The sequence below is a fragment of the Lactuca virosa genome, chromosome 7 (assembly GCF_052849685.1).
Source record: "Lactuca virosa cultivar CGN04683 chromosome 7, Lactuca_virosa_CGN04683_v6, whole genome shotgun sequence".
NCBI classification, from domain to species: domain Eukaryota; kingdom Viridiplantae; phylum Streptophyta; class Magnoliopsida; order Asterales; family Asteraceae; genus Lactuca; species Lactuca virosa.
The window spans coordinates 105,804,098-105,818,858 of NC_136432.1; the positions used below are offsets into that span (position 1 = coordinate 105,804,098).

A 14,761-nucleotide genomic window follows, 5' to 3' on the forward strand; every position below is an offset into this window, starting at 1 on the left:
GCACTAAGGAAACATGCTAAGAATTTCGTTTACAGAATGAACTTCACCATTAGAGATAGGAAATTTTAGCAAGATCTTAGTGGAGGCAAGACATACTCATGATGAGGAGGTTGACAAAAAGGATCAAGAGTAGATAAACGAGATACACATTTGGTATTGCCATTAGAGTCAGTAGTACAATATGTATCAAGTAGAGTTTGAGTTATGAAATAGGTAGTTACAAACCTATTTTTAAAATCTTTCTCGAGACTGTCAGCGTTATAAAAAGTTTGTTTAGTCTCGACCTTTTTGATTAAGGAAACAACACCTTCAACATCACCTCCAAGGATTTTCTCTTACTGATCAGGAGTTTGATTATTAATAATTCTTGTGACATTATGGTGTGAAGAAGCCCAGTTATTTAAACTAAGTTGAATGCTTCTTGCATGATCAACATCTTTTTTTCTTTCTCAATGTGAAGAAAATTGTTGGTCAGTGAGATACGGGTGTTTTCCTTTTATAAATGAGAAAGTGAGTCTTCAGTAGAGGGCAGTTTTTCTTTAAGATTTTTTAACTCAACTTTGAGAGAAGATTTTTCTTTGTTTGAAATAGATAAATCGAAATGTAAATGATCAAACATATCATCATGTTCAATGGAAGAATAGTTAACAGAGTTCTTTACCTGATACATTGAGGCTGAGTCCCAATCCTAAGAGTTAGAGTTTGTAGCAGCTTGAGAAAGGTCAGCGTCAAACATACTAACAATGTCCCTTGGTGCATCAGTGTGAGACTCAACAATTTGATCCATGAGACACTTACCTATTGAAACTTCTTCATCTAAGAGATCTTCTCTGTCAAAGGAGGATGATAGGATGATCATCATCTCTTGTGCATTTGAGAAATTTTTAACTAAATGATAGACATGAAATGGAAGAGAATTTCCAATAGCAATCCTTGCCTTTACATCAAGACTTAGGGCCCTTTTTTCTTCCTTGTTGTATCCCTACACTGATTTTTGTTTTAGTTTACTACTGGATGCATTATCATTGGATGATTGATGCATAGAGACGATGGGGACTTTGTTGTTGATATCAAGCATATCATAGTCTATGATCTCGAGAACATCCATGGCCTTTGATTTCCAAGCAGTAAAGTTGTGTTCATCAAAAGGAGGGATCTTGTTGGGAACTGATTACTTGGGATTATAGGCGGTTGACATGATAACTTGAGTGTATAGAAACCCGCTCTGATACCAATTGAAGGTTTGTATAAAGCGGATATAATCAAGTATGAATAAACAAACTAAGCAACAGACTAAATAGAAAACAAAAGAACACAAGTAATCACAAAGATGCTTTCACTAAGAAAGAATGTTCTCATAAAGAGAACGAAGGACACAAAGACGGTCACCAAGATGTTTCATTAGGGTTTCACTATAATCTTGAATATATACAATTACAATAACTAAAATCCCACTAATTAAAAGATGTATACCTATCTAAGTAAAGGTCTGATCCTAATCACAAAGATTACAGATCAGATATCTATTTTATACACACATATATATATATATATATATATATATATATATATATATATATAACTACCTAATATACAAAAGATCACAAAGATCGTTGGTTCACGCTGACACTGACAAGACAGTGTGTGGACGTTGACACTGATGCGGGTGGTGACGCTGGCGCTGGTAGTTAACGTGTAAAGTGTTTGACTCCTCAGATCATAAGGTGTGACCATACAGTGAGGGAGAGAGATAGAGAGAGAGAGAGAAAAAAAAAACGAGAGATAAATATACAAGAGGAGGTAGAGACATAAATAATAAGAGAAATAGAGTATGAGTATTGAAATTGAGATATAGAGAGTGGAGGTAAAGAAGGAGAATAAGTGTGTGTGTGTGTGTGTGTATGTGTGTATGTATGTATGTATATATATATATATATATACAGAGAGAGAGAGAGAGGGAGTGTGTGTGTGTATGTATGTATGTATGTGTGTGTGAGAGAATGTGGAAAGAGAAAATGAGAATAATTATAAAGAAAGTAAAGAATGAGAACGATAATGAGTAACGATAATGAGTATCTGGTGAGAGTCAAATGCAAACTTGAGTAGGTGCAAGCCCAGTACTATTATTATTAGAGAAAATGATTGAGTGAAGAATCTTTAATTGATAAATGAGTCTTGAAAAACTATGCACTTCACGATTAGTGTATTTATGAGTTATGATTATTATGTGGCTTCAAATAAGGATTAGTCACTAATATCTTTGTAGGTTATCCTTTTTCTGATGTGTGTTTTGTAGGTAAATTCATTTAAGCAGGGAAAGAAGAAGAGAGATTGTGATAGCCGACTTGGATCATTGTATTTCATTTTCTTTGAATCGATCGTGTGGATAACTACTTGTACTGTATTTTTAATGTAAGCATACACCAATGTGTTTTTATAAATAATAAACAAAAATATTTTGGTGTACCTCGTATTAAAAGTCAGGTGTTACACAACTCGTCCCTTGTGAGTGTCCAAACTCGCAACACTTAATGTTTTCTTGTCATCAACTCACCCATTGGCCTTCAGCATAAAGTTGGTTAGCCCGCATCTTGGCTTTCCACACAAAGTTAGAATACCTCAGCCCACCACCACATATGTCGACATATACATAAAATAGATAAACAGCATCTCAGCATCACAGATAATAATCTACAAGTTTACATGCCTAACAACCTACCACAATCTAATCCCATCCTAGCATACTAGAACACATACTTCAGTAAATAGTATAGTGAGAAAACTCACCTGAAATAGAAAACACCACAAAACCACTGAAGTGGATAAGATGAACTCCCTCTATGAATGCCTACATCCCATACCAGAACTCTACTTAGATCATGCCTATATAATACGCAGAGTGTAATTTATCTACACTTTACTTTAGAACCTTCTTGTATTATCATTGTATATACATACACCTTCTCTTATATGGCATATATAACAGAAAAAGGTGAATAGAATTTTGATTTCAAAGGACAACGCATACACGAAATGAAGCTCTTCGGTTTTCGGGTTTTCGGGACAAAATTACATATAAAGGTGTTGTTTTCTTGGTTCTAGGAACCGACATAAGACTAACTAAGTTAAGGAAGCCAACTACTAGTCCTAGCAACCTAGAACGAGATCTGGAAAAGATGCAAGAGCTCAAAATATCGTGGGACTCATTCAATATGTTAAAAAACTGATAAACAAGAAAAAATGTAACTTTGAGAGCATTACGAGATGCTTATTCTTTCTTTTTCATAACAACGATCTTGTTCCTATGTGTTCAAGGGACCTAAGAATGACCTTACCCATGGCTAGAACTTGCTAAACTTGACAGAACATTTTTATAATATAAAATCCCGCTAAACTTGTTTTTCCGGCAGTTAGAGGGTCGTCGGAGGTAGTCTCGGCCTCCACAATGGAGGGAAAGTGTAGGAAAACATGTTAGGGATTGAATGGAGGTCTTACCTAACTTGGAGGTGGTCTAAAGTGAGCTCAACATTCGCATATTCCTCTCCATACCCTAATCCGGCAACCATACTTTCTCTCACAATATTTTTCGATCGGGGCTGAAAAGGAGATTAGAAATGGATTTTAATGGTCAACGAGCCGAGTTATTAGGGAATTGATCAAAAAGATTTTGAAAGTATCAAATTTTTAGACTCCAAAACAGGAAAAAATAAAAAGACATGCTCTGCTCCTGCGTTGTTGTTTGTTATTTGGAGAAGAAGGAGACAATGTTGTTTTCAAAAAATAAACTTTGGTCCCCGAAGTAATGAAAGATCTTTATGCCCAAGAGTTAGTATAGAATTATATTTGACAAATAAATATGATCGTATAGGATCACACCTTATAGCAAATTACTACTTATTGATTATTTATTAGAATATGTAGGATCAAATAGATTCTAAAAGATAGAAATCATGTTTAAAACGAAGTAAGGATTCAACACACAAGAGTAAATAAGATTTGGTTTTCAATTAGAGGATACAAGTTCGTTACAATATTGATCGTAAGAACTTCTGAAAAAGGTATTCTTCCTATCTAACTTACATCCCTTTATATAGTTGGACACTCAGGGAGTCGGTTAGAGAAACAACCAAGAAAAACATGAAACCTAAGAAGTGACAACATGTAAGACAATTAAGCATATTCACCGCGAAATCGAGGTGCATAAACTTCAAAACTACATAGACTTTCGGAACTAAACATTGAATATTAACGATATACAATTATAAAACCTTTCTCATTACAACTCAGACACATCATATATATATTTCAAACCCTAACAAAGTAATTTGATTATTAATAAATATAATCAACAGTTGTATTTAATTAGAAAAACATTATTTTATGAAAATAATATTTTTACCAACATATTGTGAATTATTGTTTCTAGGAAATAATAATAAAAGATAAAAAAAAACTAGTTATATCCATAAGGTGTGAATATGAATAATTTTTTTTAATTTTTGGGCACTTTGAGTAATCATTTAGTTACATTCTAAGTAGCTAGTTATGAGATTATGTGAAACACACTCCAACCCTCGACTTCTTGGCCATAAGTCATAACATTCATGAGAGAGTATGGGGTTGTTTCTTACATCTCTTACATTTCATGAAGGGTTCCATACTTTCTATTAATATTAGGTTTGACTTTGTACACATTAGTATGTATCAGAAGGAGGGCATTACTAGTAAGAAAAGGTTGTTATTTTGGTGGATTCTCCTCCTTATGTTGACTTCAATTTCCGAGAATTGGAGCTCTCTCTCCCTCTCTTCTTTCTTGAAATTTGGTACTTGATTTGAAGGTTCATGAGGTGCTTCTCCTCAAGGCTTATTTTGTATAAGTCCTAATGGCTTAAGAACAAATTAATATAAGTGAATACTAACATCTTGAAGTGGTTTATTCGTGCTTAGTGGACACTTCTAGAGAAGCTCTCTTTTAATGTTTTTTCCATCTTCATCAACTTCTAACCTCTCGATAAGAATCAAAATTCTTCAAAGGCGGTAGTTTTTTCTGTCACCCCCCCTAGCCGTCAGCGGAAACGTCGAGGTGCGGGACATAAATCAGTGATCACAGTTATTGAACGTACATTAAACAATACAAAATAAAATCTTCTATTATTAACAAAATAGAATTTACATTGACAGTGGCTATTGCTTAATCACGACACGCTGCTAACCACTCGGTGTTTACAAAGGTATAATAAAATAACGGAGAGACTTTTCTGCAAACTCTTACGACCTATTAATAAAATTGAGAATACATGCATTAAGATATATCAACAAAAGATTGTTGGTGGGTTTTATAGGTTTTGACACCAAATACTTTTATAACCAAAAGTGTTTTATAAAATTCATTTGGTTGTCATGGTTTTATAAATCCATACTTTTCTGTCAAAAGTATAAAAATAGATGAGTTATAAAAATGTTTTTGGACTTGTATACAAACGTTGTTTGTTCAATTCCCAAAAGTACAAAATTTGATAAATATAAGTAAGTTATACTTTTATCAAATTTTAACGTTCCCATGACCAAAAATTCATTTTTAAATAAGGATTTTGAATACCAAGTTATATAAAATAAAGTCCTGTTACACTTTGTGATAAAATAAAATATCCAGTTTCACTCTTGAAATTCCATACGAGCGATTTCTTAGTTTATATGTATAACTCATAATCTTTTGAGTTTATAAACTTTGTATGGTCGAGTCGTAGTGTTTATTAAGCATTATCTTACTTAGTTCGGGAACCGACACTTAATCAGTGGGGCAAACTCCTCCTACATAAACGTTGTATTTTCGTGTTACATTAATTATTAAGTATCACTTTACTTAATTTGGAAAAACGATATAAATCAGTGGGTAAGCTCCTCCCATATAAACATAGTGTTTTTATACAAAAACAAAGGTTTTATATAAATAACTTATTATATGTAAGTTAATAAACCTTGTCCAGTCGTGTCATGTTAATAAGTAAGTGTTATATGACTTAATTTTTTTTTATTGACACTTATCGTTTTGAGTCACAAACTATCCTACTACATACACTCTCTTTCAACTAGTACAAGTGAACAAAAACCCCCCATATAAATCATATTTCAATTCTATATGGTAACAATCCAAATTAGGGATCTATAATTAGCTCATAACCGAATTGTGAATCGCATCCTCTACACCAGCACTAAAAGGGGGGTGCTGAAAGTTCCACATCAATGCTTTATCAATTTCATGGAGTAAGTAGTGTAGAAACGTCAACACTTATTTTCAACTTGTCAGACGATGGTTGTAGCTAGCAACCCTCGACAGGATGTCTACCTATATAAATCAATATCGTTGATCTATACATAACGTTCCACATTCCATACGGATTAATGGTTATAACACAGAGGACTTTTACTAAGACATAAGGTCTTAGTGTAGACAACAACACAACCCATATAGATTAGGAAATGATGCTAGCTCCTATGGCTTTTAGAAACGAACATACCTCATATAGAAAGTCTCATGAGTATTTGATCCTAACAGTGTGTCTTGGCATCCTGATCCTAAACCTTCTGTTACAAGTTCATGTAACATATATAATTCTTTGATATTTATGAATAATCATTGATTTAAGTCTTTTAGTATTTGAGATTCATAAGACTTAACATATTTCCAAATTTTATTGTCTATCATGACAAAATTTGGGCAGCATAACGGCTGCTTTTATAACATTTACAGGTTTCAACCAACGTGAGACCAACAATTTCCACAATAATCGATAAGTTACATAATTGATATGATACATAATTTCTTAGATCATGATTCTTATAATCGGAAAATCAATTACGCTATCCTTGTGACGAAATTCACAATTTAGCGAAAATGATTTATATTTTAATAATAAATATAAAAATACATAAAAGTCATTTTTAAGTTCATTTTTACATAACTTTATAAATAATAGTTGATTTTTAGCAATTTTCAACTAATTATCATGTAATTGTTCAAACTTCGTTTTTCAATCAATTTAGGAAATGTACTTTTTTTTTGTATATCATTATGCTGCATAATATTTTTGGTTACGTGTATAATGTCTTTTTATACATTCTTGACATGTTCACACTTACATTCTAATAAAGATCATAGATTTATAAATCACAAAATATTTTGTATTCTTATAGCAATCTATTTATAATCTTGTGATTTTTTTTAACATTTATACTCATATTTCTCAACAAGGTATAACATATTATTTATAACATCCTACTTTAAACATATAAGATATATTGGTGATTATTAACATTTTAGGTTGTTATTTCATAAATCTTTAACCAATAACAAAGTATAATGCCTTTTTATGTATAAAAAACTTGTAAAACATCAATACTTAAATAATCACACATGTATTCTCCCTCAAACACAAAAACCATAAAAGTTGGGCCATAGAGACTCATCCTTGAAGTGTGAGTCCGATTTGTTCGGGAAATCAGAAACAGATAGATTCGTGTTTTCTCGTTTATCAAATGGGGGACCATTTGAACATTCCGAGTACACATGGTCGTAGATTTAAACTATAGGAGTTTGAAAATTTTGATTTTCACCATCTTAAGTTCGTCGGAATAGTGTTCGCCGGAGACATGAAGTGTCGTCAGAGTTCCTCGCCGAAGAACTCAATCCAACGGTTTTCTTCGTGTTGCAACCTTCATTTTCAAGGATCGGGCATTGGGAAGGCAGGTATGGAACCAGGGGTGGCGAAGGTGGCTGTTTAGTGCCAAAATAGTCAAGAAAATTGAGGAACTCGTTTTTTTGGTGACTCGCCCTTTGGCTGTTAAGCCTAGACAGAGGTTGCTAGCGTCGACTAGAGCTAGCAGCTGGGCAAGGGAGGTTTTGGTGGTTTTATATCGCAAATAAAGGAAGACAGAGGCGGAAAAAGGCTGTCACTATCGTTTGTGGTGGTGAGGGAGGCTACTTCAGCGACTTTCCTTGGTTATTTTTGTCATGTCACCAATAGTAAACTCGAAGGGATAGGGGGTATTTAGGGGCTTCTTGTGATCAATGAGAGGGAAGGATGAGAATAGGAGGTTGTTTCCTTATAGGTGGCTGGAGACACCTTCTACGGGGGTGTGTTTCACTAGAGAGCAAGAGATAGAGTTAGAGTTAGAGATGGAGAGAGATGTTAGAGAGAGAGAGAAAAAAAAAGTGGGTTCCTTCCCATTGAGTTATGGCTGCATTATGGAAGTCCTTATTTGACTTTTATAAAGATATTTTTGGTAACAAACATGTGCATGGTACTATCTTGTACCATGCATGATGGCATGCATAGTTTCTCACCCTTTTAAGCCTCGGTTCGCTTACCACCGATTCCGACATGTAATTCTATTTCTAAAAGTGCCTGCAAACTGTCTCGGTCGCGGTTATTCCAAAAATGCGTACGGAATTCAATTCTGATATACGAAACTTCGGGAAATGACATTTAAAGTTTAGTGATTAATTGTTTCAGATTCGACAGATTTTATGAATTCGATTGTTCTCGAGATTTAAAATGTCATAAAATGAAATCAAATAATAGACCACAGTCTGAGTTTAAAAATGTGCTCAAAAATAATTTACGAGATTCGTAGCTATTCCAAATGAATTAGTGTAAACTTCGTTTCAGGAAAATCGGATATATATTGATCTTATAACTTGAAAGAGGCGTAACTTCGTCATATGATCTCCATTTTGGACGTTCTTTATATCCACGGAATTAGGAGAACATAATATATTCAAATTATTTATTTGTATCTCTCAAGTATAATTAATGCAAAAAAATTATTTTTAGAGCATTAGTCGATACTTATTATGTGAATTGTTTTCCAATTGTTAACGGCTGTCAATTTTGAGAAATTTCAAGGTATTCCTTATGAAATTTCAAGTATAAGACTTCAATTGCACTCAAGAACAAGAAATACTACACAATAGGACCTTTAACAGTTACGTTCGTGGTGGTTTGACCGACGAACTTTGACCTATTATTACCAATTGTTACATTTTAGGTTTATGGTTGTATTAATGTTCCATGCTTTTCAAAATGATCATTGGTGAGCTAAAAAGAGTTTTAAGTCTATTCGGTTTTTAAAGTTTCCGTTGACGTTTTTAACGTTTTTAGGAAAACGATTTTAAATAAAAACCCAACAAGTAACCCATGCTGGCAGAATCTACCCCACAACCTAACTGTCTTACAAAATCGATTTCTAAAAATTACAATTTAGCCTCTGAACTAATTATTCCTTATTATTATTACAATTATTATTATTATTATTATTATTATTATTATTATTATTATTATTATAAGAATTACATACTGGGGATCGAGAAATTGGATGTTACGGGTGGACTGATAACAAGATCAGGATAGGTCATGAGTCAAATAGTGCTTGGTGGGTTGATGACATGATCGGGATGAGTCGTGAGTCAAAGAGTACCATTTTGGGATGATAGCAAGATCGAAATGGGTTGTGAGCTATAGAGGCCTAATATTTACATGTATATTTATTATTATGATGTGTGTAGTATTTTGGAAAACTCATCAAATTTTATGCTTACAATTATGGATTAATGTTTCCAAGTACTTTCTATGATCAGGGAAAGGCTCCAACTTGACCACATCACACTTGCATCATCATTGGCTGTTTTGACATTTTCACATAAACATGTTTAAAACTTTGATTTTTAGTTACATCAAGATGTGGCTCTCAAACTTTTGTTTTATAATTTGGAATTTAATGGAATTGATGTTATTGTATTCTTTTAAAAAATGTAAATTTTTGGTTGAATTTTTGGAACGTTTCATTTCAACTGTATCTGAATTAGGTATTATAATGTGGTCTTTTCTTAGCATATGACCCAAAGAATAACCCACAAAGAAAACAAACGACGAAATCTAACCCAACACACAACCCCAATAACAATCTGACGAGTCCCTAGAAGAAGCCCCCCTCCACCATTACCATATCCATACACACTAAAAATAATTCTACGAGTCTCCAAAAGAATACGGCTAGGGGCGCACATAGTTTGACTGATTGCGAGAACCCAAAAATATAGACCCTTAAAGTAGAAATCGTGTTAGTAGAGTCATGGATCGACATTTCAGAAGACGGTGACATCAGGAATGATCAACATTATGACCCTTTTGGAATCAGATTCTTGAGAGCTTTTCACAACAACTAGGGGTACCTATCATAATTCTCATCGATCAAACTAAAAGTGTGTGAAAATGCATATGAAGATCAACATGTTCAATGTCATTGACAACAAGTAGGTGGCCAATAAAACGGCCAATCAGAAACAAATATATTGTAGTCGACGAACATTGAATATAGAAACCTTTATATGAGAGACTTCCCTCGCTTTTCCGAATAGGAAGTTGTAAAAGATTCACCAAAATAGATCTCGTCTCTTTCATGGGTGATTACATATAACCATAAAAAGAACGAAGACATTTGAGTCAAAGCATACACGTCTCCAGCCCTCTCGTTTCCCAATGACAACATTGTAGATGATAAGGAGTTTCACATTCAAGAGTCACAATGACCCCAATGCTATATTGAACACCATATTCATCTATTCATAAATAAATGCATCAAAATCATCACATGTTATATATTTATTACAAAGAAATATATTTGAATCTTACTAAGAATCAGTATATTTGAATATTACTAAGGGTCATGTATCCACAATATATAAGTATTGCGTTGAGTTTAATGGACTGCGACTATCCCATCGTTATTTTATCTTTTATATGAATTTAAGATATAATATATTTAACTTTATAAAAATTCAATAAGACATTTAGGTGATGTTTGTTTTTTCTAAAACAAAATGTATGCGGTCTATAGACCACATTTGCATACCTCTACAGTAGAAGAGGTAGACCAAACGGTTGCAGTCTGAAAGAAAAAACTGTTTGTTTTTTAACATCTACTGTTAGAATAAATTAAAATCTAATTAAACTCATTTTTTTAATAAACTTAAAATAGCTTTTCAATAATTTTATGACTTATTATAGATATTAACAAATATAAATCAACTTTTATATATTATTTTATAAAAAGCAAAAACAAAATTGTACGAATTAATTAACGTATATAGTTAATAAAAACCAACAAACTTTGGTCGTAAAATTATACCTAAACATTGTGTCACCAAACCTTTTTTATTTAAGTATTGTAACTTTTTTTCCAAAGTATTTATCATAGACAAAGTTGGAATATTTGTGTTTTTTTAAGTTAGGAGATGTCTGAAAATGTTTGAAGAGTCTTCACATCCGAACCAAAAAGAGGACATGCAGACCATTTTAAGTCTGCGGTTTTCGAAAAAAACAAACAATCTATAAAACCTAATATTTATGCGTGGTCTACACGGCGCACAAAGAAGAGAACAATAAAATCTGCAGACAAAAAAACAAACAACACCTTATTTTAAACTTAAAAAACTTTTTTTTAAACTTTCATTCGGTTTTCTGAACGACATAACATCTTAGAGTTTAATTTATTTATTAAATGTTAACTGGACATCCTGTTTCATTCAAATTTTCTATTAAACAATATATTAATTATTGAATCTCCGACATAAAAGTAAAAACTTGAATTGTTTAATTAAATATTAAAAATACTGTATTTAGTTTCTATAAAAAATTGTGAAATAGAAGATTTAGGGTTTTATGGGGATTGTAGGCCTATACACCCATGTGGTTGCATGTGCTGTGTCTTTCCCTCTTAACCCCACCACCTTCCCTCTCTTTTTCTCTTTCGAGAAAAAACAAATAAATAAAGCCTCTCTCTCTCTCTCTCTCTCTCTCTCTCTCTCTCTCTCTCTCTCTCTCTCTCTCTCTCTCTCTCTCTCTCTCTCTCTCTCTCTCTCTCTCTCTCTCTCTCTCTCTCTCTCTCCTACATATTGTCTCTGCAACAACCGCTTTTTTCTCCTATACACCTCCAATGGATGTTCAACAATAAAAGATATCAGTATCACTTTATTCATTCAACCTTAGGAAGGTACACATACATTGCAAAGTTTATGACTCTTTTCATGTGGTCTTGTATGATGTTTTGCATGAACATGTTCATCCACATTCTCTATGGAGCTCTATAGGTCAAGATCTTGAAGTTCATCCTTGAATGCATGTTTTCATTTCAGGATTTTAGCATATATACTCGACGAATATATATTAAAACTCGAAAGTTTTCTTATGATACACAGTTGAATTGAATCTGCAAGACTTTCGAAAATGTTGAATCCGTCATTGTTTTTGCTGTTTTAATTTGTATTGTTGAAGGTGTTTAGTTGTTTTGTTTAATTTATTTCCTGAGTTTTTTGTTGCATGTGAGGAAAGAATTTCCAAAGATAATTGTTTCTGCATGACTATAATGAAATTATAATTCGATTCCAATATTTTTCATCAAGAACGCATTTTGATCATTTAATTTAATTAACTTTTAACTGTTGATTGTTGTAGGGAATTATAGTAATGCATACTTCTAGCAAGCTTAAGAGGGAATTCATCAAGAAATGGTTTAAGGGTCTTCAGATATGTTGTTCTTCAAAGAAAATGGATGTTTTGGAGAGAAAGAAGAAGATAAAGTTTTGTGCAGATATTGCTATGGCTTCTGCCAAAAATGCCACAACTTATTGGAGCAATGCAGTAATTTCTGATGCTATGAAATACGAAGAAAACTCTATTCTCGTGGATAATTTATTAAGCCACAAGTCAAGGTTCATGCCACAAAAGACTGCAGTTTGCAAAATGATCGCTCTCCATAAGAGGTTTCGAAGCAAGAAGATCTTGAAAAAGTGTTGTAGTGTTGCCCAAAGAGCAAAAAAGACGTTTCCTCCTACATCCAATTTAGCTACTTATATTGCAAAAAGATTGGTAAAAAAGAGAACCCAAGTTCTTAAAAGTCTTGTACCTGGTGGACAAGCCATGGATGAATTCTCCCTCATCAAAGAAGCATTAGACTACATCCTTTCCCTTAGGGTACAAGTTGATGTCATGAGAAATCTCGTGAATGCAACCGAGGTTTTGAATGAAAAAGTAATTCACCCATAGTCGATTAATACATAGCTTTATTCTTCTTGTGTATCTCAAAAACAACGGGATCGAGAAACTTAACTAATTAAGGCTCGATTTCTCGAACCAAAATCATGTACAGGATCAAAAACTGCGACTTTGGTTGATGATTTTTGAGAAAATGTAGTTCTTTACTTTAATTTATCATCTCCGGTTAAAGTTAAAAAAGTTACATGTTAGTTCTAAAGGCTTGGCAGCGTGTTTTTCTTGCTAGCATCAAGAATAAGTATACATTTTCTTGATTTAGCTAAGGACTTTTGTAAGTTGATTTCATTCTATTCTCAGGTTGTTTGTCCTTGAGTTGTTTGTAAATATATTGAATGTGAAGCACAAAATTGAGACAGGTGTTGGCTTTTTACATGATGCAAGTGTCTTGAATAATGTCAAGAGGAGTAATGGTTGATTTAATATTCATAAGGTAATTCTCGTGAGCCATGAATGGCCACTAATTAATACCCCCCCCCCCCCCCCCCCCCTTTATACGTGTGATGCGTAGATCTTTAATATTGACAGTTTGACACAGATCTACCAGTGAAACTGTTAGCGTCATATTAGCAACGAAAATTATTTGTTGGCTAATATAATGGTGGCTAATTTCCTTCTCTAATCTGAACCATCTTTAAAACCAAATGTTAAACAATCAAAAAGTAACGGATTACTAACCGAACATAATGACGGATTACCAATGGATTTTTAGTTATAACAAAAATTAACTGTTGTTAAACAAAATTATTTTTTATGAAGTTGTCTAAATAAGTACTCCAACTAAATATATTTTTATTACGTTTACAAATAAAAAAAGGAAAGAAAATTCTTTAAACTAACTATTCTGACATAGTCAGATTGTTTTAAAAAATCATTCAAACAGTGTCAGCAACCAACCGAAATGTCAAACTATGAGTAAGTTTGTTTTTTGTTTTTTCGAATCGGATGAAGTCTGCGGATCATCTCTGTAACCCTCTGCAGCAGAAGAGTGGATAAAACGGTTGCAGCCTGTAATAAAAAGTCTGTTTATTTTTTTAAATCTACACACTGCTGCAATAAGCTGAAATTTAAATAAATTGATTTTATAAATTGCAAATAGTTCTCAACACTGAAATTTTTATAATTCTAGTTTTAATACATTGAAAGAATACTAAAATAACATGTAAAAAACAAAAATATAAAATTTCTAAAAAAATATAAAAGAAGTTATCAGTTTTTTTTCTAAAAAAAACTAAATTTAAAGAACATAAAAAAAATTAAGAAGTTATGAAAAAATTAAGAAAATATTACAAACAATGCCTAGAAAATCCGTAAAAGAATCACACGTGTTAAAAAAGATAAAACAGAAACTGAAAATATTATTAAAAAACAGATAATAAAAAAAAATCAAGTTAGAAAAAATTATGAAAATATAAAAAAAAAATTGTATCAAATCCGTAAATTAAAGTTTAAAAAAAATGAAGTTATACTAAATTTCTAAAAAAATTACTTGAAAAAAATGAAAGTCGGAGAAGTTTGAAGATGCAAGTCAAATGTTGCGTCGCGCAGATGTTTTGTTGTATGAAGTCTTCCAAAAAACAAACTGTTGAAATAGGGCAAGTGTTGTGTGTGCGCTGTGCTGCGGAGCAATAATTGTTTGAGGAGGTTTTCTA

The 14,761-nt window shown here is 32.6% G+C and overlaps 1 pseudogene across 2 annotated transcripts; it reads left to right on the top strand.

Annotated features, from left to right (window-relative positions):
- Positions 1–11,919: 11,919 nt before the first annotated feature.
- LOC145124359 (transcription factor IBH1-like 1 pseudogene) lies at positions 11,920–13,492 on the top strand (annotated as a pseudogene). Of its 2 annotated transcripts, none has more exons than XR_013715608.1 (2): positions 11,920–12,051; positions 12,513–13,492. The product of XR_013715608.1 is annotated as a transcription factor IBH1-like 1 pseudogene, transcript variant X1 (transcript). The 2 variants fall into 2 exon arrangements; XR_013715609.1 differs by having other exon boundaries at positions 12,047–12,148.
- Positions 13,493–14,761: the final 1,269 nt, after the last annotated feature.